The sequence below is a fragment of the Monodelphis domestica genome, chromosome 4, assembly GCF_027887165.1.
Source record: "Monodelphis domestica isolate mMonDom1 chromosome 4, mMonDom1.pri, whole genome shotgun sequence".
Classification (NCBI taxonomy): domain Eukaryota; kingdom Metazoa; phylum Chordata; class Mammalia; order Didelphimorphia; family Didelphidae; genus Monodelphis; species Monodelphis domestica.
Genome location: NC_077230.1, coordinates 219,639,159 through 219,665,653, shown reverse-complemented (window position 1 = coordinate 219,665,653; position 26,495 = coordinate 219,639,159). Strand labels below are relative to the sequence as shown.

At 35.1% G+C, this 26,495-nt stretch overlaps 1 protein-coding gene across 1 annotated transcript in view; it reads right to left on the bottom strand.

The window, feature by feature from the left end:
• Window positions 1–26,495, bottom strand: part of PLCL1 (phospholipase C like 1 (inactive)) — a 444,060-nt gene that overhangs the window by 322,092 nt on the left and 95,473 nt on the right. The window lies entirely within an intron of this gene.

Genomic DNA, 26,495 nt, shown 5'->3' with positions numbered 1-26,495 from the left:
GGAAGGAAGGAAGGAAGGAAGGAAGGAAGGAAGGAAGGAAGGAAGGAAGGAAGGAAGGAAGGAAGGAAGGAAGGAAGGAAGGAAGGAAGGAAGGAAGGAAGGAAGGAAGGAAGGAAGGGAGGGAGGGAGGAAGGGAGGGAGGGAGGGAGGGAGGGAGGGAGGGAGGGAGGGAGGGAGGAAGGAAGGGAGGGAGGGAGGGAAGGAGGGAGGGAGGGAGGGAGGGAGGGATGTTGGTTTTCATAAAAAGAGTTTTTCAGAGTATCATGGAAAGAAAAATGGATAATTTTTTATTATATTAAATTTAAAAGGTTTTTCACAAATAAAACCAATGCACTTGAGTTTAAAAGAAAAGCAGGAAACCGAGGGGAATTTTTCCAGCAAGCTTCTCTGAAAAAAGTCTCATTCCTCAAATATATGGAGAACTGAGCCAAAAATATGAGATATTCCCTAACTGATAATTGTTCCAAGGGTATGAACAGATAGTTTTCAGAAGAAGAAATCAAAACTATCTATAATCATGAAAAAATACTCAATCACTATTGAGTAAAGAAATGCAAATTAAAACAGCTCAAGTACAACCTCACATCTATCAGATCAGCTAACATGACAGAAAAGGAAAATGATAAATGTCAGAAGGGATATGAAAAAAAATAGGACACTAATACATCATTGGTAGAGTTATAAATTAGTCTAACCATTCTGGAGAACAATTTGAAACTATGCCAAAGGACTATAAAATTGTATCTACTCTTTGACCTCATAATACCACTACTAGGTCTGTATCCTAAAGAGATAAAAAAAGAAAGACCTATATGTACAAAAAATATTTATAGCAGATCTTTTTGTGGTGGCAAAGACTTGGAAGTTAAGGAGATGGTCATCAATTGCAGAATGGCTAAGCAAGTTATGGTATATGATTGTGATGGAATACCATTGTGCTATAAGAAATGATTAAGAGAGTTTCAGAAAAACCTGAAAAGACTTATATGAACTCATTCAAAGTAAAGTGAGCAGAATCAGGAGAACATTATACACTATAACTGCAATATTGTTATGAAGAATAATTGTGAATTTCCCACATTTTTTCATTGAGTCAGAAGAGTCTGAAAGAAATCATTTTGAATGTGAACCATTGAAATTATATTTCAATAGCATGGTAAGCAATGAATTTTTCACTGTCTATATTTGTTGTGGTTTTTTTTTGCAACATGGCTAAAATGGAAGTATGTTTTGCTTGATTTTATTTGTATTGTTGATATTACATTTCTTTTTTTTTCCAATAGGTGAAGAGTAGAAGAGAGGAAAAGAATTTGGAACTCAAAAATGTTTTAAATAAATAAATTAAAACTTTTACATAAAAAGGAGAAAAAGTCTTTCAGAAGGTAGAAATATCACAAATGTGTTATAAAATATTAGAGGAATAAGAGACTTTAGAGACTGGCAAGTCCAGCAGCCTTATTTTACAGATAATGTACTGAGGCCAAAAGAAGTGACATGCTTTCCCCAAGGTGATATTGCTGAGAATTGGCAGCAAAGCTCAATAATGTTTAACAATTTGTTAACAATTCTGTTTCTCCTAATAGCAAAATATAAGGAAAGTCCAAATTCCATCTACTGTGACATCCCGTAGACTTTTTCTCATGGCAACTATAGATTAATTGCCCTATATAGATGCTACCTAATTATTTTTGGTTGAGAAAATCAACTTTCAAATTTGCTTCCTATTCCTGTTGGCTTTTCTAAATGTTTTCTGTCCATCAAGGTGTTAACAAGTATTTATTTAACCTGCTGCACCAAAGTGAGAGTTAAGAGATCTGAGTTAGATTCTGACATTGCGTTGCTATTCATTCTCAGGTAAGTAATTTAAGGTTTCTGGATATCAATTTCATTACCAGTAAAATGAAAGGATTAACCTTAATATTCCCTGAGATTCTTTTCAGCTCTAATAATTTAAAAATTCAAAAGGCTGATATCAACCTTTTGGAGTTATGACTTTCATTTTTCCAACCACATGAGAAACCCAAACAAAAGTCATTTTCACACATTTTTTCATTGAATCAGAAGAGTCTGGAAGAAATCATTTTGAATGTGAATCATTGAAATTATATTTCAATAGCAGGGTAAGCATGTTGGTTAAACTGGTGTTTGTTTCATAAATATTGACATTCAACCTGAGTAAACTAAGACTCATAAGAAAACATGAAAGATACTTTCTGACTACTGGAAGAATTTTACAAATGCATAGAATAAATTCACATACTTCATTCTAACATTTCTCTAGAAAATCTTCTTTTTTAATACTAAGTAACTCAACTCTATTTCCTTCTTATATAGGAGAGATTGAATATGTCCAACCTGAATGGGATAAATTACCAATAGCTTATTATAATAATACTGAATATAAATGAATAATATTAGAGAAGTTTTAAGGACACTTTATTTAAGCTAATTCATTCTACTGAAGCAAAATCTCACCACAAGTTGTCATCTGCTATGCTCAAGCCAATTGGAAAAAAGAAGATAGTCTTATACAGCTTTTCAGCTAAGAGTCACAAGTCTATTCAACCAGTAGTTTAAGAGTCCATGCTTAGGAATCCTTTGTAGGGGAGACCCTTTCAAGGAGGGGAGGAGAGAACTTTCTACTCTCCCTCCCTACCCCATAACTCTATCATTAAAACTACTGGACCAGCAAGAGACAATGCATACAGCTGAAAGCAGAGACACCTGAGAATGGTAATCCAAGGGAGTAAGCAGTTTCAAGAACTTATTCCTTTGGACAGAGAAGAATACTGACTACGGATTCAAGAAAAAAGTGAACCTTAGGAGTACAGCAAAGCAACCTGCTCAGCAAAAAATACTATACTCATGAAGACTCTACCCAAAAAAAAAAAGGTCTTCCAGGCACTCTAGGATTTGGAGTTATGAATCACCTTTGCCATGCATGTTCTCTATTCATGCACATTACTATCACTGTCTTCTAAGTTTGCGTCAACTCTTCCCAAGGATGCTATGTGTATTTGTGGGAGAAGGAGACCTACAGTCTTTGTAAATGCCTTTGCTAAAAACTAATTAAATCTATTGGAGGTTTTTTGGTGGAAAGTACACTAGTGGGAACTTATGAACTACAGTGTTTGAAAGGTGCTCCTATACAATATACCTTCAGACCCAAGGCAGTGGCCACCATCTAAAGACTCAACTTTCTAGTGCAACTCAGGAGAGTAAACTATAAGGGGTATTCCAGATTTTTAGACTGCAGAGGGATTTAAGATAGTTATATTCAAATAATTGAAGTGCAGAACAAAATGAAATAGGTAGAATTTCTAGAGTGGCAGATTTAGATGTATGAGAAAAAGATCCATACATACATATAATGAACATTTATTAAGCTCTTCATCTGTGCCAAGCATTGTGTTAAACACTGGAGATATAATTACAAAGCAAGACCCTTTCTGCCCTCCAGAAGCTTCCATTCTATTAAGAGATAACAACACATAAAGGGGAGCTAATGAGAAGGTAGATAAGTTGAGAGAGAGAATGCAATTTGAAGTGAAGTGAGAATGCCATGTCATGAAATGACAATCTCAGGGTCTCACCAATCAGAAGAGGTAGACCCAGAGGGAGGTATCTCAAGGGTGGCCAGGTTTACTGGTAAAGAAGGAGTTAAGCCCAGAGAATAAGTTGAGCTGGGAATGAAGTGAGGATGGCTTAGGACCCTCATGAAATGGCAATACAGGCCAGAAACTTCTTAGAAGGTCAGAGACATCACGAGAGGGCAAGGATTTTTGCAAGGAGGTGTAGTCCAGAAAGTGAGCCAAGTTAGGAAAGATTTAGTCATGATATAAAAAAAAAAATCCTACCAATTAGAGTTGTCCAAAAAAGGGATGTTACAGTGAGTTTGCCATCTGTGGAAGTCTTCATCTAATTGCTTCAATGTCTCTTTGGGGAGACATTGAAGAGAGAATTCTTATTCAGATATGAATTGGCCTAATTAGCCTCTTGAGACCCTTCTAACCCTAACATTCTGTGATTCTGTGATATATGCATTCAACTTGTCCCCCTATTCTCAAATGGTTTTTATTGTGTCCGAGCAAAACTGCTCAACTGCTTATAAGATATCTGTGGCCTGTTTTTCCTCCTGATGTGCACTGCCTTCTACAATATAAACCCTTCACCACCTATACTCCTCAATCAATTCTGAGTCCTAATGCAACACTTTAAGATGAGGAAAATGATGAACATTAGACCCAGTATCTTTCCATCTAAAAGGCCATTTGTGAAAGTCTGCCTGGGATAACACTAATATATTTGTGACAGCTCTGTTGAGTTCTCTCAGCTGCTCTATATTGATCTTAATAACTCCATTCATTGGTCATACATTATCTTGGGATACAGACAGGAATAGGCACTAGATCTATGATTTCATAAGCTTAGGGAACTTCTGGGTAGGGAAACTTCCTTTCCCAACACTGGCCTATACCTTTTCTGCAACTTAAAGAGAGTTGCCTAAAGCACAGAGAGATTATATATCTTTCCCAGGGTCATTTATCCAATACCCAGTCAGAGGCAAATCTTGAGCCCATATCTTCAGTATTTCCAGATCAATTTATCTACCACAGTAGTATCTCCCAAGATAATTGTCTTTTTATCACTCAAATAAAAGCTTTATAAAAATTAAGACAATACACATCTATTTTTTCTCAATCTAATAAGCCTATCACTACATAAAAGAAAATTAGATTTTTGCAACAGCTCTAATCATTAAGAAGTTTCTCCCCCTTAAATCAAATCTAAATTTGCCTCTTTGTAACTTATGCCTGTTTGCTCCTAATTTTATCCTTTAGGCCAAGCAGACCAATCTAACCCGTCTTCCATGTTTGTATTTACTTTGTATATATTTTGTATACACTTATCTTTGTACATGTTGTTTCCTCCAAGTAATATATAAGCTCCTTGGGAATGGGTACTGGCTTGGATCTTTTTAATTTGTTTTGGAAGAGTTGGGAGTTTTTGCTTTAGATGGTAATTTTGTTTTGTTAGTCTCTCTATCCCTAGCATAGTGCCCAGAATATAGTAGGCATTTAATAAATGCCTATTAAATTGAAGTAAAAGCTGCTCAGCTATTTAAAAGCATCCATCATTTCTCCTTCAGATCTTGTCTCCTTCCAGGATTCTTCTCACTCCAACACTGTCTCACATTTGCTTGTGGAAATAACAGGATCAAAGAAAGTAGATAGTGATGGGATTGGTAAACTGTTTCTTGTTAGTTTGAGGGAGATTTGAGCATGTTTACTGGCAGAGGAGAAGGAGCAGGTACCAAGGGAGAAATTGGAGATTCAAGAATAAGAGAAGAGATGATTGAAGGATCAAGACCCTAATGGCAGAAGCAATGGAAAGGATCGAGGATGTAGATAAAGATCTTAGCTTTCTTTGACAAGGAGAGCCATTTCATTCACTGAGATGAGAGGAAGAGGATTTAGTCGAAGAACAGTAATGAGAAAAGGTGAAGCAAATTTGTAATAGGATAACAAAAGCGTAGGGTATATGCATAAATAGCCTTTAATTTTCTTCCCAAAACTAAAACTTTCCAGTGATGGAGCTATCATAGACTATAGTAATTTCTTTTCTATTTTGAGGAATTTAATAGTTAACTATTGTTTACTAGTTTTGACTATTTACAATTAGAGATTGCATGTGCAAGAACATTGCTACAGTTTATGCAAATGTCATAGTTTTTAGAGCCAAAATCATCCATGCACAGAATATTAGAAATGAAAGGGAATTACAGATGATCTAGTCCAAACTCCTCATTTTTACAATGGAGAAAATGTGGTCCAGAGACTATAAATAACAGCCAGGAAGGGAAAATACAGAGACATGAATCCAGGGCTTCTAAATCAAAGTCTACTGCTTTTTTTTCTTGCTATGCCACACTCCACATTCATTACAGAAAAAATTTATTGATGGTCAACTTTGTGGAGTCATTATATTCTTGTTTTGGGGATTAAGGGTGTGTGTGTGTGTGTGTGTGTGTGTGTGTGTGTGTGTGTGTGTGTGTGTAATATAAATACTCTGCCTAAAGGTCAGTCTAGAAGGACAGAGAAGACACATATACAAATAGTGAGGAAAGCCCAGAATTACTAAAGTATTATATAATTGTTTCTAGCAAAAAGCATTACTTGAGATTCAGAGGATAGAAAAACATTTCCAGATGAAATTTTTCACTAACAATTCCCCAAAATGGGGGCAATAGTAGAGAAGAGGAATAAGAATTTATATAGTACCTATTATTTGCCAGGCGTTGTAAGAAATTCTATCTAAATATTATGCTCTCCAAAACCCCATGAAATAAGTGGTGTTGTCATCTCCATTTTACAATTGAGGAAACTAAGAGAAACAGAAGTTAAGTAACTTGCCCAGGGTCATATAGCTAATAAATATCTGAGGTGGAATTTTAATTCAAGTCTCCCTAGTTCCAGGCCCAGTACTCTATTCCTTGAACCATCTACCTGCCTAGATATCATATTACCAACTTCTAGTTGGCATGTGCTCGTTTTCAAAAGGTACCATCTAGAAAGAAATCATATTACTTAAAGGTGCAATTTAACTTTTAGCACTGATTTTGCATAGGAAAGTGACTTAGATTGCTGAGATTATAAGAGATGATCTCTGTGGTGTCTGACATTTTTTTACTGCTTATCTGTTAATCTTCCAAATCATAATCACTTTGTTTTTATTGTTGTTTTGTTTTATTAATAGAATTTATTTACAAATGTCTCAGACCCTCTCCCTTCTCCCCACATCATAGAAGGTATCATCTGACAAACAAATATGTGTATAGAGATTATGCATTTCATGTTTCCATTTTTTCAGTTTATTCAGTAAAGATGGCATTCATAAGTTATTCTTCAAATATTAAATCTGTAGTTGTATATAATGTTCTCTTAATTCTACTCATGCCAGTGTTCATTATCCCATGTAGTTCTCTGCAAGGGTTTTTTTTTTCAAATTAGCCTGCTCATCACTTCTTGTGGTACGGTAGTATTCCATCACAATCATATGCTACAACTTATTTAGCCATTCCCCAATTGACGGTTATCCCCTCAATTTACAGGTTTTTTTGCCACCACAAAGAGATCTTCTATAAACATTTTGGAGTATGTAGGTTCTTTTCCTTTTTCCCTGATCATCTTAGGAAACAAACCTAATAGTAGTATTTCTGGGTCAAAGGGGAAACACTGTTTTATAACTCTTTGGGCATAATTCCAGATGGGACTTGAAAATGGATAGTTCAATCCAACATCATTTTATAAGCATCGGTCAGACCCACAAGCAAAGGAAAGCCCACAGACACATACCAGATCTCTCACCCACCCACTGTCCTTTGGTATTAAACGTCAAACTAGAAATAAGAAAGGGAAAATGGATAAAATGAGATGGAGGGGCATAGTCAATACTCCCATAATATTTTTTAATTTAAAAATATTAAAGCATACACAGAAGAACTGCCCCTGTTTCCAGTCCTAAAAGTGAGAGTGGGAGGGGTTACTTCTGCCACTGAACAGTGGTAGGAGTATCCACACAGGTGAAATTAGGGATGTCTGAAGTACTGAGGTATTTTATGTCCAAGGTTGAATAAGATATTTGTTCTCTTATCGAATTAAAATTTAGATAAAGTTTATAAAGTATTTTACAGGTACTATCTCAGTTCATCCTCACAACAATCCTGAGAGATAGATGTGATTATTATCCCATTTTACAGATAAGGACATTGAGACATATAGAGCTTAAGTGAATAGCCTAGGGTCACATAGCTAGAAAATATGGGGCTAGATTTAAACTTGTATCTTCCTAACTCCAGGTCCAAAGTTCTATCCACTGTGCCACCAAGCTGCCAAGCATAAAATATTTGTTCATTGCTACACTAAAATCCTCAGAACTTTTCTGAATTTTATGAATAGCATTGGTCTAGCTCTGACATGGAAACTAAAATACTGTTAAAGTAATATAAGTAGACAAAAGTAAACTCACTCAAAAAAATTTGGTTAAGTTTTCTTTTCAAAAGCTTAAAACTAATCATATTCATAGCATTTCTTTACTCTTCACATTTTCCTATGTTTATCTTAATTACTTAACAAGTGCATGCAATCGTTTGCACAGACCTTTATGCATGAGCATAATAAAAAAGAGTGTTTTCATCAAATTGGTTATGAGATTTAGTAAGTTCATTTCCCCCACTGTTCACCAAGAAGAGCTATTAAGGAAAACAGAAGTGTGAAGCTGCCTGAATTTTTTTCTTTCTTCCATGAAGGCCAAAATAATTGAACACAAAAAAATATGCAACAGTGCACAATTAAAAGATAACCAGAATTTAAGTTTTGCTCAGGATACAGTTCACTGCACTTCAAATCATTTTTAAAAACCTTATACCTTTTAGGAATGTCTGTACATAATTATGTCTTTTTAAAAGTTGATTGCATATTTTTCTGAAAGCCAAAAAAATCATTTTTCATGATTATGTAAAAAACATCATGCAGTTACAGCACTCCTGAAATGACAGCTTCAGATCACTTTTAGGTTCACTGGCAAAAAGAACATGCAATGTTTGTGAGATAGACATTTGATGAATTTACTTTCTTACTACTTTTTAACTGTCATTTTATTTTGGGGCTTTGGTTTTTTAAATAGCCTGTTAGTCACTGCCTGCAGTATGTACCTGTGTCCAAATTAAGCAGTCAACAAGTATTTCTTAAGTATCTACTCTGTGCCTAGTCTTCTGTTATACACTATAGATCTTGGTACTGAATTTCCTCTAAATCAAAGAGTAAGTGAGTCTCCCAAAGTAGAATCAAAAGGGTTGATAATCAGTTAACCTGGGTATTTTCAGGAGAATTAATATGTTGGCCTAGAGCTAGCTCTTAACCAATTGGTGAAATAGAGAATAAAGAGAAAAGTGGAATGGTTTCTTGCCTTTTTACTAGTTCCTCATGTAATGAACTCCTCATGAGACATCAGATTTTTTAAGGATTTTAAAAAGGGTGGAGAGAACTCAAGTTTTGTCCCATGATTAGTGCTTGGAGCTGACACACATATGAAACAGATTCAGTATCATTGAGCAAAACTTCTTTAGACTCTTCCTTAAGAGATTTCAGTAGCATCCTGTTAATATACTCAAGTAAACTAAAACCAGCTTCATTTGAGTTTTCTAGCCTATAAAATATAACCACACCTTGGTGGCAATCTTCCATGCTATCAGCAATAAGCCAAAGCTCCTTCTCACAACCAAAAAAAAAAAAATTACATTAGGTGTATATTAAGTGGCACATTTAAAATCCAAACAACCTCATTCCAAAATACAACTTAAATTATTACTTTTATTGAATCACACATTTTATTAATTACTTAATAGGTGCAATGGAACACAAAGTGACACATATTGGCTGTGGAGCCCTGTGAAAATCACTTAAATTCTCATTTCTTAACCCAGGCAACTTCCTAAGTCTATATTGCAACTCATGTGCTGGTCTGCATTGGGAAAGGGAATTCTATGGTTGAAGCTCCCTACATTGATGAAATCACAAGTCCAAACACTGGACCCAAAAATTTCTTTTTTCAAGCATATAGTCCTTGTTTCCATATTTAACTTGATTTCCCCTACACTGTCACTTTAAATTAGTAGTAGTAGTAGTAGTAGTCTCTCGGTAACCAAGGATGACTATTGTCTTTGTGTGTTTTTGTGCACAAAGACACGTGTGCATGAAGATTTAAGTGGAAAAGTCGATGCACAGAGACAGTCCCACTCTCTCGGCATTGGAAGCCTGGGTCCAGTGGCACGAAAAGTCATTACATCTGGAGATTTCCTCAGCTGCATTGGATGGCCGTGTTGTCCTTTGTGCTCCAACACGCCCTAAGCACTCCACAGTGCTTTGCTGCGTCGCCCTCTCAGCCGTTGAACCTTCTTATTGGTTTCTTCTATCTGTTCAGCCGAAGAAGTCTTCACATGCTGGGTGAGCGAAGCCCTGGTTCACAACGGGTCCACGATGACTCAATGGCTACCCTCACAAGGTTTAGCCTGCCTGTCGAAGCCGTTGCCCGGGGTGTGGCCGCTGCCGCATGCTAGCAGCTACTGGGAGCCACAAGTGAGAGCTGGGTGTCAGGTGGGGGTCAGAGGCTGGAGAGCTGCCCTAGAAGGGCACAACAAGTCCTCCGTACCAGAGATACTACCCCTCCCTGAGCACCCCATACATTTAATTCTATAAGCAATCATCTAGAAGCTGAGTCCACAATCTTTTGCTTACTAGCCCCAATTTTTGCTCTGATTCTTGACCAATCAGCAATTACACACACACACACACACACACACATACACACACACACACACACACACACACACACACCCCACATATCACAGAAATGCAAAAGGACATTTATTTAAAATGGAAATTCGATATAAGTAACAAAACCCATAATGAATAGCAAAAAATTCTCCCTCTTTTCCCTTAAAAAATGTTCTCAACCACCAAGAATGAAAGTTTGTGAGTTCAGTTTCCTACTGTTAAACAGGCCTGGGCATTCTACTGCTATATGTAGTTACAGATAGATATAGATATAGATATAGATAAATATAGATATAAATACATATCAACACCTTGTTCATTGGACAGACACTAAAGATTTTGCATTTTGATAGCCAGGATGTCCATATCTCATCACTATGAGTGCTCAGAATTCCTCACCCTTTATTTCCAAGCATAAAAAGATGAAAGCTTCAATGGGCTACCAAAGAAGAACTGCATCAAAGTCTAAATGTCTAGTCATGGCATGAGTAGAGAGATGCCTCAGTAGCCTGCCAAGGTACTGCTGTATTAATGCCATTAAGCATTAGACAGCATTATTTTGAGAGGGATGTCAATGCCTTAGTGCATTCTAACGCCAATATGAAACATAGCCTGAGAACAGCTACTAGCTTGACAACCAGATCTTCTATTCCTCCTTTGATTTATACTTTCCAAAATCTCTGCATTATTATTATTATTATTTCATTAGCTAGCCTTCCTTTAACATGTTGAGTGAGGATATGGCTGGATTCTCATACAGAATTCTAAGAGATAGAATCTTAAATAGAATATACTATCATCCTTAACCAGGCATATGATTTCCCATTCTTTAAAATTCCTTTCAAAAAATATAAAAAGCATGATATTTACTAAGAAGGAAAGGGATCCCCATGATTATCTATGAATGATCTAACTACTACTAACTAATACTAACATCTACTAACTACGACATAGATTTTGGCCAGTAAATTTAAAATTCGATATGAATGGCTGATCAAAAAAACATGATGGGCATCGAAGATGACATTTCTTAATATAATGCTTGGGTAATCTTATTTTATAATTCATTCTCCTTGTTAAACTTTAGTTAAGCATAACATTGGAAATCTGACATTGGAAAATGAGAGAACACTGAACTTAAAAATAATACAGACACCAACTCATGAGGAAAACTTTTGAATGGCTTTGAAAGAATCTCATTTATCTGGTATATAGTATAAATTGTGGGAAGGGTTTTGTTTCCAATGGAGTCATTTACAAGTTATAGTATAAGTACTAGTGGCAGTAACTTCCATTTCTAGTGCTTTTCTTTTTTACCTTTGAAAATTTATCTTAATTTTCTTTTTAAAACTTTTCAGTTTAATTCTCAATAAACACAAACACTTCAAAATACAAAAAATAAGCTTGTATAAACCACAATGAATTTGTTATATGTTGATAATATATACATGACATAAGAGAAATGTCATAAAAATAAATACATAGAATGAATATTTAAATACACACATATATTCACACCTTATAAAGGAGTAACAAACTTTATGTCCTATTCTGTACTTTTTGTGTTATTTTTAATGTTGTATTACTGTTCTTTTTTAAAGATCTTTTATGACCCACTAACTCACTATTCACCTCATCCCCAAGTAGAAGCCCTCCCTTATTACAAATATATGAGGTCAAGAAAAACTAATCAAACTAATGGCCATATCTGAGAATGAATACTTTATTCCTTGCTTTTAAGACAATTTTGGCTATTACAAGCTTCTAAGGTTGTTAGGTCCATTTTACAAATAATGAAACAGAGACTCGGAGAAATGTAGACATTTCCCTAGGTCATGCAGATAATAAGGATATTTATACCCTATAAAAAATTCTTGTTTTCATTATTACCAAAATTTTTTACACAGCTAGAATAGATTTCTTTCTACTTGGGTTTTGTTATGCCTAATTTGACAGTGTTAGCATTTAGTAAAAGTAAATTATCTAAATTCCTCTGAATATAACAGTTCAGCACTTAAGAAAATATCAACAATTTTATATGATTTAACATATATAATTCAGAGAAATGTGTTAACCAACCAGCAGAAACCAAAGTTATAAAGAAATAGCTCCTGGCAAAGTTAAGTACTTTATAATGTCAATCGACACTTTTTTGAGGCCCCCCCCCCATGGTACAAATACTACTTTTTAAAATAAAAATGTGAAAATAGTAATATAATTTCCACATCCTGAAAACTTTTAATATAGAAAACATCCTGAGAAAGTTCATTTGCAATTTCCAAATGAATGCCAAATGTATTCTCCAGTAGCCAAAGAACTTCCTACAGTTTGGGGTTTTAAATTTTAAAGTTCTAATATTTCCCTCCTCTAGGAAAGATATGTAGAAAGTCATACAGATCTCAAAGCTAAGTAATCAAACTAAAGTATAAAAAGGAGGAGACCATACTTGATGTTTTATAGTCCCCTGTGAACCCCCACCAGAAATTCTAGAGTTCAACTGTTCAATTTTAATGAACAATGACAAGAATAAAAAATGCTTATTTTGAAGCCTGTTTCTAACCTTTTCCCTTGTTTGTGGACATGATGTTTTTAATGTTAGTGAAGTCTAGTGTATATAGTAGTTGATGCTGTGTCTAAGCAACAGACCAAAAACATAAAAACTGTGTCTGAATCCCAGGCAAGGCAAATCATTTACCTCCTGCTATCTCGTTTTCCTTATATGTAATATGAGAATAGCAATACCAACCTACCTCATACATCTGATGGAATAAAAAACTAAAAAAGGTAGGGACCTTCTTATAAATATTAGTAGCAGTAAAACACTAAAGCAGGAAGGTACTTCAGTGATCACCTATTCCAGTTTCCCCATTTTAAAGTTAAGGAAACTAAGGCCTGAAAGGGCTGGCAATTGTCCAAAGTTGCCTAGGCAGTACATGGCAGTCAAGTCTAGAACCCAAATATCCTGTCTCTTGGGGCTTTTCCAAAACAACACCCTGTATTTCTTTTTAATGATTTGGAAATGATACATCATGAGAAAAGGTCATGGTAAAAAACTGTTCTCATACTCATTAACTTCATTTAGTGCCTCAGAGAAAACCTAACTTATCAGTAACAATCAGTAAGGTGGAGTAGAAGGTGCAAGAAAAGTTTTAACATGGTTACATAATCATAACTGCCATATTAGTCTAGAATAAAAATATTCATCTGCCCTCATTGCTACCAATAGTTTAAAAAGGCAAAAAGCCATAGAATAAGCTGTCCTAGCTTTTCCCTTTGATGCCTGTGTAGAAATCCATTACTGCATGGAAAATCATAAAGTGGGTTGGATTTTATCAGAATTATTTTTGTTATTGTTTTGTATATTTTCTTTGGAATATGTATTTATCTTTCAAGCTCATATTGGTCTGATCAACCACTGTACATTGGCCCCAACATAGTGGTGTCATAGTGGTGTCATTTTGATCCTCTCAAATGACACAATAGGATTCCATTATATTTATATACCATAAGTTGTTCGGCCATTCTTTAATTAACAGACAATCTTATTTTTATTTGTATGGTATTCAATAAACAAATTATTTTAGGTAGTGTTATTTCTATGATATTGGCTTTCCCTCCCCAGTAACAATATTTCTCTGATTACTTGTCTGTCTTTACTTTTGAAAATATTGTTTTGTAGTCATATTCATGTAATCCCTACATGTGTCATTTTAAGTAGACTACAAAGTACTTCATATAGTCTGCAGTTAAATTAAATTGAATCTTCCTATCTTCTCTTGTTGGGTTTTGTTGTTTTCATACAGAAATGCTGATTGTGGAGGTTTATTTTAAGTCCTTGAACTTTTCTGGTAGGTAGGTAGGTAGGTAGGTAGGTAGGTAGGTAGGTAGGAAGGAAGGAAGGAAGGAAGGAAGGAAGGAAGGAAGGAAGGAAGGAAGGAAGGAAGAAAGGAAGAAAGGAAGAAAGGAAGAAAGGAAGAAAGGAAGAAAGGAAGAAAGGAAGAAAGGAAGAAAGGAAGAAAGGAAGAAAGGAAGAAAGGAAGAAAGGAAGAAAGAAAGAAAGAAAGAAAGAAAGAAAGAAAGAAAGAAAGAAAGAAAGAAAGAAAGAAAGAAAGAAAGAAAGAAAGAAAGAAAGAATTTATTTGAATATTTCTAATACTCAGGATATCTTAGTTATTCATAGTTATTCCTCAAATAATATTGCTTTTACTATATACAATGCTTTCTTAGTTCTGCTCATTTCACTATTCACTATTTAATGCAAATCTTTCCATGAATTTCTAAAATAAACCTGTTCATTATTTCTTACAGCCCAGTATTCCATAAAGCTGTTATTTCAATCAACTTTAGTAAATGTAGTATCTGCAAATAAGGAGATTTGTATTATTTCTTGGCCTATATTTATTCTCTCTATTTCTTTGTCTGATCTTGACCTAGATAGTATTTCCAGCATGATATCAAATACTTTTACCCATTAGGTCACCCTTCTTCAAATCTTTTCAGATATATGTAAATAGTATTTAAATTAATAGAATACATGAATTGGGCATGCAAATTAAAAAACTAGAAAGTGAACAAATTAAAAATTCTCAGATGAAGTCTAAATTAGAGATCCAAAATATCAAAGGAGAAATTAATAAAATTGAAACTCAAAGAACTATTGATTTATAAATAACACTAGAAGCTTGTGCTTTGAAAAAACAAATAAAATAGACAAAGAACTGGTCAATCTGATTTTAAAAAGAAAAGAAGAAAAGCAAATTGGCAAGATCCAAGATGAAAAGAGACTTCACCACTAATGAAGAGGAAATTAAGACAATCTTTAAAAATTATTATGCCCAATTACATGGCAATAAATATGGCAATCTAGGTGATATGGATGAATATTTACAAAGATACAAATTGCCTAGACTAACAGAGAAGAAATAGACTATCTAAACAACCCAATATCAGAAAAAGAAATTGAACAAGTCATCAAAAAACTCCCTAAAAAGAAATCCCCAGGACCAGATGGATTCACAAATGTATTCTATCAAACATTCAAAGAACAATTAATCCCAATATTATACAAACTATTTGACAAAATAACCAAAGAAGGAGTTCTACCAAATTCCTTTTATGACACAAATATGGTACTGATTCCAAAGCCAAGAAGATCAAAAACAGAGAAAGAAAACTACAGACCAATCTCCTTAATAAACATAGATGCAAAAATCTTAAATAGAATACTAGCAAAAAGACTCCAGCAAGTCATCATGAGGGTTATTCACTATGACCAGGTAGCATTTATACCAGGAATGTAAGGATGGTTCAATATTAGGAAAACTATCCAAATAATTGGCCATATTAACAAGCAAACCAACAAAAATCACATGATTATCTCAATAGATACAGAAAAAGCCTTTGACAAAATGCAAAACTCATTCCTACTGAAAACCCTAGAAAGCATAGGAATAGAAGGGCCTTTCCTAAAAGTAATTAGCAGTATATATCTAAAACCATCAGCCAACATCATCTGCAATGGGGAGAAACTAGAAGCCTTCCCAATAAGATCAGGAGTAAAACAAGGATGCCCATTATCACCTCTATTATTTAACATTGTACTAGAAACACTAGCAGTAGCAATTAGAGAAGAAAAAAATTGAAGGTATTAAAATAGGCAATGAGGAGACCAAGCTATCATTCTTTGTATATGATATGATGGTCCACTTAAAGAATGCTAGAGAATCAACCAAAAAGCTAGTCAAAATAATCAACAACTTTAGCAAAGTTGCAGGATACAAAATAAACCTACATAAGTCATTAGCATTTCTATATATCTCCAACTCATCTCAGCAGCAAGAATTAGAAAGAAAAATTCCATTTAAAATCACTCTAGACTACATAAAATACTTAGGAATCTATCTGCCAAGACAAACACAGGAACTATATGAACACAACTGCAAAACACTCTCCACACAATTAAAACTAGATCTAAACAATTGGAAAAACATCGAGTGCTCATGGGTAGGACGAGCTAACATGATAAAAATGACAATCCTACCCAAATTTATTTATATATTTAGTGCCATACCCATTGAACTTCCAAAAAACTGTTTTACTGAATTAGAAAAAAATAACAAAGTTCATTTGGAAGAACAAAAGATCAAGGATGTCCAGGGAAATAATGAAAAAAAAATGCAAAGTAAGGTGGCCTTGCAGTTCCAGTTCTCAAACTATACTATAAAGCAGTGGTCATCAAAACAATTTAGTACTGGCTAAGAGACAGAAAGGAGGATCAGTGGAATAGACTTGGGGTAAGAGACCTCAGCAAGACAGTCTATGATAAGCCCAAAGATCCCAGCATCGGAGACCAAAATCCACTATTTGATAAAAAAAACTGCTAGAAAAATTGGAAGACAGTGTGGGAGAGATTAGATTTGGATCAATATCTCACACCCTACACCAAGATAAACTCAGAATGGGTGAATGACTTGAATGTAAAGAAGGAAATTATAAGTAAATTAGGTGAACACATAATAGTATACATGTCAGATCTTTGGGAAAGAAAAGATTTTTAAAACCAAGCAAGAGCTAGAAAAAAATCATAAAATGTGAACTAAATAATTTTGATTACATCAAATTAGAAACCAATGAAACCAAAATTAGAGGGGAAGCAACAAATTGGGAAACAATCTTCATAACAAAAATCTCTGATAAAGGTCTAATTACTCAAATTTATAAAGTTAAATCAATTGTACAAAAAGTCAAGCCATTCTCCAATTGATAATGGGCAAGGGACATGAATAGGCAATTTTCACTCAAAGAAATCAAAACTATTAATAAGCACATGAAAAAGTGTTCTAAATCTCTTGTAATCAGAGAAATGCAAATCAAAACAGCTCTAAGTATCATCTCACACCTAGCAGATTGGCTAACATGACAGCAATGGAAAGTAATGAATGCTAGAGGTGATGTGGCAAAGTTGGGACATTAATGCATTACTGGTGGAGTTGTGAATTGATCCAACCATTCTGGAGGGCAATTTGGAACTATGCCCAAAGGGCTCTAAAAGACTATCTGCCCTTTGATCCAGCCATAGCACTGCTGGGTTTATACCCCAAAGGGATAATAAGGAAAAAGACTTGTACAAGAATATTCATAGCTGAGCTCTTTGTGGTGGCCAAAAATTGGAAAATGAGGGGATGCCCATCAATTGGGGAATGGCTGAACAAATTGTGGTTTCTCTAGTGATGGAATACTATTGTACTCAAAGGAATAATGAACTGGAGGAATTCCATGTGAATTGGAACAACCTCCAGGAATTGATGCAGAGTGAGAGGAGCAGAACAAGAGAACATTGTATACAGAGACTGATACACTGTGGTACAATCGAATGTAATGGACTTCTCCATTGGTGGCAATGCAGTGATCCTGAATAACTCGGAGGGATCTACGAGAAAGAACACTATCCATATCCAGAGGAAAAACTGTGAGAGTAGAAACACCGAAGAAAAACAACTGCTTGATTACATGGGTCGAGGGGGATATGATTGGGCATATAGACCCTAAATGAACATCCTAGTGCAAGCATCAACAACATGGAAATAGGTTCTGATCAAGGACAAATGTGATACCCAGTGGAATTGCATGTTGGCTATGGGAAGAGTGGGGTGAGGGAAGGGAGAGAAAGAATATGATTCTTGTAACCAAGGAATAATGTTCTAAATTGGCTAAAAATAATAATAAAATAAAATATTAAAAAATGAATAAAATGAAGAACCCTCCTTCAAGATATCTGCCTATTAAACAATGAGAAGGCAACTGGTCCCTAGCAAGTAGCTAGGTTGAGTTCAACTTCTATCTCTGTCATCACATACTAGCTATAAGGACCTTGAACAACAACAAAATTTAATTAATTAATTAATAGAATACAAATTCACTTGAAAGCACTAGATGGCACAGTGGATAGAGCATCAGGCCTGGAGTCAGGAAGACCCGAGTTCAAATTTGACCTCAAACTAGCTGGGCAAAGTCATTTAACCTATGTGCTTTAGTTTCCTCATCTGTAAAATAAACTGGAGAAAGGTAAACTATTCCAGTATCTTTGCCAAGACACTCCAAATGGGGTCACAAAGAGTTGGGAATGACTAAATAATAACAAATTTTCTTAATCCATACATACTTATAACAACACTGTTTTCATGTAGAATTCTGTAAGGTTTCATTTGCACATTTAAAAAGAGTCCTAAAGCTGGAAAATATTGAAAAATATATCAACCCTCAACTTTTGTGGGGGTATCATTCCTAGAAAATAGCATGAAAGTTAAAAATGAGAATCAGACCTATAGAAAATAAGGGGTTAAATTCCCATGGCCACCAAAACATTAATTCTGATAAAATGAACTTTTCCTAATGGTAACAATTAAATAACCCATAAAATGTGGTACAAAAAATAAAATTGGTAACATGCAAAACATTTTTCTCACTAGTAATTCCCTAGAATTCTATAACCATTTGAATATATCAGTTTTAAAAAATTGATTTCAAACAATATTCATTTTTCATAACACATGACATCTATAGCACCATAAATACTAATGAGGAAAAGAAATTCTTAAAACTGAGTTTTTAACCTGAATCTTACCTTCCACTGAGTTAGATGACAGTGTAAGGGTATTGTATTATATACTATACTGTTGTAACTACTCTACTATAACCATCCTCTGCAAACAAAAGGAGAGGCTGCTGGGACTTTAGTTGCTGCTGTTGAATGATGCATAATGATATTTCAAGATCACCTCCAACAATCTGTCCTTCACAGATGGTAGATGGTCGTGGAGATCATAAAGGATGATCTCCAAGCTTATAATAATCCATTAGCATTGCTTTTGGTATTATTTAAGATCCTTATAGGTCTTGGAGAATGGAAACAAAGCCACAAACATGTCCAGATGAGTATATGAAAGCAAAATTGAGGTGACTAATAGAATCACTCAAATGCTTGAAAAGTCATGAAAGTTGATGTTGAAGATTAATTATAACTACCTTTGAAATTGATGCCTTTTCCCAAAATCCTGCAGTATTTATCTTCTACAAGTAGGTGAAGTGTTCACATGATAACAAACATACAATTATTCAAAAGTTTCAAAAAAAAAAAACTTTTAAGAGTATAAATTAATATCTAACTGAGGGGCCAGGATAGTCTGGATAGTATTTTTAAAGACTACTATAAACTAATGCTTAAATCTGGTGGCTTCTTTTGGTAATTTTTAATAAGTTCCACAAAATGGTAAATAATAAGCCTAAAACTTAATGGATGTTTTCTTAGAAATTTTGTCTTCTGTGGCTTTCCTTAAATCCCTATTCCCTACACTCTTGATAATATCATGATATACATCAATAATAACTCAAAACATTCCATTGCCTCTAGAAAGGAAAAATATCAATTAATAGTTCTGTTTATAAGAATGAAGATCAAAGGAGAGAAGCAGAGCAAGTAAACTTCAAAGTGTTCTTTGTAAACCAGTGAAGTTTTCTCAAGGACATTGTTTCACACTGATTTAAGTCTTGATTAAAGGTATGCCAAGTAGTTTGGCAAAGAGTAAGACACCAACTAACCAGAGGTCACTGTGCATATTCTTACATTCACAGCCTTTTAATAAACTAGCTTTTAATTTGTTTCATCTTACAGCTATCTGCCTCTTTTCCTTCCGTATGAGAAATGTGTTTTTTAAATATACTTCTAAATAAAACTGTTCAGGCCAAGTGGAGTAGAGAGAAATAGAATTTAGACAATATCAAATTTCATATCCACCTAAAAGAAAATTTCTTATTCACATACATCTCTAAGACCGCTTTTAAAGGTCCAGGGTAACAAAAGATGAACAGTCACCAATGCTATTGGAAGTTAAGATATCAAAGACTCCAAATTTCATTCAAACTTTTTTTAAAGCCATGCTATATGATTTCTATTGTGCTGATTTTGCTCTATTTAATTCAAAGAATTTGGGAGCAATCATGATCCAGACTCAGTGAAAATTGTTTTAAAGGGATAAAAGTTTCTGATATGAAAATTAGAAAAATAGAATTGAAAGCAATGGCATCTAGTTCTAGGTAGGTGATGTGAAAGCTTTTTCTCCTTAGAGAGCCAGATGATAGGGAGATAGAAAAATAGGGGAAGGAAGGAAGGAAGGAAGGAAGGAAAAGGATGATGAATGGATAAATAGGTAAGTAGGTAGATAGGCAGATGATAGCATTTATTTAGCACTTACTATGTTCCAGTCATGCTAAGCACTAGGTATACAAAAATAATCAAGAAAGGCAGTTCCTGCCTTTAAGAAAATTGAATTCTAATGGGATAAGGAGAGCAACAATATGTATAGGGGTAGAAATCTGTTGAGAAAAGGATAAACAGATATGTGTGCCAGAGCAATGATGTCTTCCTGAGAGAGTCAAGAGAGGAGTAGGTGAAGCATGATTGGGATCCTTCTCAAAATGAGGGTAGCAGAGGGAATCTCTGCTCTGCTATGAGGAGAGGAAGATTCTAAATGAAAGATTCCTAGGGTAGCAGAGTATCCAGTACGAAAGAGTAAATAGAGTCCAGAAAGTTAAAAAAAAAAAGAGCAATGCATTAGTTGGTGGATAGTGCCTACTTTAGGAGAAAGAATTCTCCATCACTGCAGGTCTCTAAGCAGAGACCTCATAAGCACTCATTTGGCATGTTTAGGAAGAGATGTGTGTTCAGATTATTGGTATCATTAGATTGTCTCTAAGGCCCCTTCCAACTCTGAGTCAATAGATCTCCTATACATACCATTTACTTCCTACTTTGCAAGAAATTTTCCAAATTTAATTTAAAAAACATTGAACGGGAGGCAGCGGGCAGCTGGGTGGCTCAGTGTATTGAGAACCAAACTCAGACATGGGAGATCCTGGGTTAAAATATGACCTCAGACACTTCCTAGCTATGTGATCCTGGGCAAATCACAACCTCCATTGCCTCACGCTTACCACTCTTCTGACTTGGAACCAACACTTAACATTGATTCCAAGACAGAAAGTAAGAGTATTTTTAAAAATTGAATGATTTAAAAACCTTCAATCTCTCCAGGTAGCTGGGTGGCTCAGTGGATTGAGAGTCAGACTCAGAAATAGGAGACTGTGGGTTCAAATCAAATACACAGTATTGACTCCAAGATGGAAGGTAAGGGATTTTTTTTAAAGCCTATCATAAATACCTCATTCCTCTTCATGCTGCTCTTCTACTATGCCCAAGCTCTTCATTCTAAAGCTCCACTCCAGTCCTACAATTCACGTTTAGAGATACCTTCTTATGTTCTGATTAGATGACTTCTCCCAGTGCCCCCACATAAAGGAAGCACCCAGACGATCATGTCTCATTCCTCTAGACTTCTCTCTGGACTTTCTCCCCCATGACTTTGTACTCTCTAACCTTGCCATATCTCCCCTCCTTTTCAGCCTGCTATTGTCTTCCCCCAACTACAAGTAAGCTCCTTGAGGTCAGGAACCTTCTTCCTTTCTACTTATATTTGTATAACCAGCCTTTACCTCTATGCCTGGCATATAAGAAGTGCCATATATATGTTTATATATAAAATACTTGATGACTGTTGATTGATATTCTACTAGTTGTATCAAAAAGGAGAAGCAATATCTATAAATATCTTTACATAAGAAGTACATCAGTAAAGTCTTTATACAAGAGAAAGTCTTTGAGCTTTGGAGGAGGGATGGAGGTGAAAAAAAAGGTATGTTCCAGGGATACGAACAGAGATAAGAGATGGAATATTATTATGTGTGAAAATCAGCAAGAAAGCCAGGTCAGCTGGATCATAAAATGTGAAGGGGGATAATATATAATTAGCCTGGAAAGAGGAGTTGGAACCAGGTTGGGAAAGTCTCTAAATGTCAAACAGAAGCATTTATATTTAATCTTAGAAGCAATAGGGAAGTGCATGTTAAACAGAGGAGGGATGTGGTCCTTGCTTGAAGAATATCACTTTGACAGATATGTGGAGGATGTATTGGAGAGGGAAAAGACCATGACAAAGGGACCTTCCCCTAAACTTCCTTTGTATTCAGTATCTCCCCTCCTCCACATCTAATGTCAGTCCAGTGTACATTCGCTGAAAGACTGATGTGAGATACTGTGAGATACTGCCAAGCCTAGTTTTGGCCCAGATCGAGCAAGTCCCATGATGCCACGCAACTAGTCTGCATTTCCAAGAACAACAGGAAACTTATATTTTCTCTTTTCCATTCCTCTCTCCACTACAAGCCAAGGAGAGTAGATTACCTCATAGGGCAACTTGATCAATTCATGTTTGCCCTTTGGTAGGAGCTAAGTCTGTTCTCATCTATGCTTCCCCAAAAGATACCCAATCTGAGGCAGAGCTCAGGCAGTGATGGGATGCTTTCTGATTGAACAGAAATGGGATCTCAGTCTCTGTTTTTTCTAAATTCAGTAGAAAGGCACACTGGACAGATGAACCATTGATTATGTTTAACTAAAAGGAGATATGATGGAGTAGCAGGAGTAGAACACACCCACCTAGTAGTGCAAAGGTCATCACAAGCTTTAGATGACAGAACCACATAACAAATTCTCTTCTCTTCATCTCTCCTCCAAACTATGGATCGTGGCTCTTTATTCACATGGCAAATAGCTGACTGACAGTTATGGATTCTTAGAACCCAGAATTATTGTGTCTAAGGTATGCATGTCCTCCCTCTTCCACTGAGGATGGGGAATATGAAAAACTTTAACAGTAATGTGTCAGTCACTGTGCTAAGCACTGGGGATTCAAATACAATGAATGAAAGGATCCCTACTTGAGAGGACCTATAGGTCTTTAGCTTTTTTGACTGATTTTATTTTTCTTGTTCTATGTTATAAGAGGTTAGAGATATATTTAGAAATTGAAATAATATACAAATAATTTTGATAAAATTTTCAATTAAAATTTTCAATTAAATTTTTAAAAGGAGGCTTTGAGGATTTATGGTGCATACAGCCTTAGAAGCCTATATTTTATCCCTTTTCTCTCAACACTTGACCTTACTCTGATCCCATGGCCTTTCTTCAAAATAGCTCTGCATCTCGCCCAAGAGGTCTCCAGGAAATATATAACTTCCTACAACCAAAGTTTCAGAGCTTTTCTCCATATGTCCAACCCAGAGCACTCTGCGGATGACACTGATTCTACAGCTATGTAAAATGTCCTCTGGACTAGCTACAAGAAAGATAAGAATCTGCCAAGTCAAAAAAAAATGTTAATAAAACCAATTAAACAACCAAAACCTAAAGAGTCTTCTGAGTTCTAAGAATCTTGGTGATCACTAGCCATATCTCTGTGGTTTGCATTTCTAGTCCCTGCCTTTCCTGTTTAACAATGAGTATTCAGAACACACTGAGAGATTGTTCTGTTTTCAGAGATCAAATATTGAGTATCTACTGTATGAAAAGCAACGTGTTTAAATGTTATGAGATAAAAAAAAGGGCAAGACTTGATTCTTGTCCTCAAAGAGTTAATAGTATAGTAAGGAAAGAAGAATATGAACACAATTATTATTTTTTAAGTTGTAAGAAAAGTAAGAAGGAGAGTTTATATATGGAGGGATGGTGGGAAGAGAATGGCAAGCTTATACTTTAAGTATAAATCTGGGCAATTTCTGTTGCCTTTATGTCTTTACCCAAAGTAAACATATCTCCATGTCATACTAAAGCTCCTCATCTTATCCAATCTCTTAATTTGGTGATGATGTTGCAAGATCAAGTACCCTAAAACTTTAAAGTTTAACATCCTTTTATGTTTATTCCAATTTCTTTCTGCCTTACTGATGGTAACCTTGGCATAAGTCAGCCCTAATTGGATCTAATACATTATTTGAAGAAAGGTTCAGTTGAAACAGTTGGTCAAGCTATTTTCAGAGGAAAAAAATCAGTGCTGCTTCAGTCTTCTAACCAAGCAGGCATTTGGATTTCACCTTTCAGTGCCATTTGACCCTTGATGAAGTGTGTCTGGCATGAATGACTTATAAGAACTATAAAAATTGAGTTGTTACTGATTTTTCAAAGAAGAAATGACTATAACTTAGTAGGTTTTAGCAATATGGCAGATACTATAGATTTTCTATATAAGTTAATAGTAGGGAGGAATTTGTCTAAAAAATTTTAATGATAAAATGCCTAATGTTATTTTAACAATCAAATCAATAAGCATTTATTAGGTGCTTATTATGCATCAGAAAGACAGTTACTGCCCTCAAAATGCTTATATTCTAATGGAAGAAAATAGCACATAAAGGAAGATGTAGAGGCAGAGGAAAGAAAGAAAATTCAGAGTCAAGTAAGGAATTAAGATATGGTTGACCTAGGGCCTTTACTTAAAATAGAAATTACATTCTTATACAAAAAAATGTCAAAGTGTTGGGCTAGAAGTTCAGAACTGGATGAATGGTCCCAAACTCCAAGAGGAGTCACTAATAGTTTGATTTCCACATAGAAGGTATTTCTCCATTGAAATATCCCAGGATATTTACTTAGTCCTATGCTGTTTGACATTTCTATGAATGACTTAGAAAAAGGCATTAATGGTATGCTGATCTAATCTGCAGCTGGTACAAAGCTGGAAGGATAACTAACACACTGAATGACAGTCAGAATCTAAAAAGAATTTGACAGGCTAGAATCTCAGGCAAGATCTAATAAGATGAAATTAAACAAGGATAAATTAAAGCCTTAAAGTTAGAGTTAAAATATTGATTTTGCAAAGACAACATGAAAGAGGGGAGGCAACAATTTTTCTGGATATAATACGGTGGTTTTAGTGGACTGCAACTTCAGGATAAGCATGAAATGGAAGGCAAAACATTAATGCAATCTTGGGCTGTAAGTAAGGGACTCCAATAATAAGAAGGTGATAATCCCATTATTCTTCCTTAGTGAGGTTACATCTGGAATATTGTGTTTAGTTCTGGGCACAACTATTTGGGAATAATAATGATAACCTGGTGAATGTACAGAGGAAAGCAAACACAATAGCAGAGGAGGACTACCACTGGAAGGTCTCCAGTCCATACCTATGGTATGAGGATCAGTCGAAGAAGCATGGATGGTTTAGTCTAGAAAAGAGAAAACTCAATGGGAAGAAGAGATCTATGTTCAAGGATTTGAAAGAATGTCATTTGGAAGAGGGATAAGACTTTCTCTTCTTGGCCCAGTGGATAGGACCAGGTAAAATAGATAGAGGTTACATAGAAAGGTAAATTCAGCTGTGATGACCAGAAAAACTTAACAATTAGAGCTATCCAAAAATGAAAAAGCCTCCCTTGGGGAGGTAAAGGACCTCTTTGCACTGGAAGTCTTTGAGCAAAAGCTAGATGACCACCTTTAAAATATCTTATAATGGCAATTCATTTAGGGGTAGGGGTTGTATTAGATGATTACTCAAATCGTGATTCTATGAGTTTGTAAATTATAGGGACAAGAGGAAAGGCTGTAATTCCTAAATTAGATGCTAAAGTACAATATTATCATTCCAGCATACATTCTACCAATTAGAGTAATTGTCTAGTCTGCTTTTGTATCAAAAATAAAATCAGTAGAATTAGAAAGAGACTTAAGTAATAGGATAACATCAAAAGCTCTAACAGTTGCATCTGGCCATAGGTAAAAAGCCAGTAATACATCCAGCTCTTCTTTAATCATAGTCAGTCCTATTTATGACAATCACTTTACAAAGTATAAAAGCCCTGATGCTTTTCTGATTATCATTGCATTTCTTCCCTAATATATGGAGTTGTTAGATATGAATTATAGAGTTCACAAGTAGCAGAACTCTTAAAGCCAGAAAACTAAAATTACAAATATACCAACTCTTAAACCACACCTGAATATGTATGCCAAAGACTAAACTGACTACATAATTAAAACCAAAGCTCTCATATGAACACTACAGGTCTTTTGCACTTGAAGTTCAAAGATGCATCCACCCAAAAGCAGAAAATAACAAGATATGGGCAGGGATTGATCTTTATCACTAAGTTCCAAACTAAGTCAAGTTGACAAGCATTTATTAAGCCCCTACTACAAATCAGGCATTGGGCTAACCACAGAGAATCGAAAAAAAGACATAAAGAAGACCCTTGATTTCACAGAGA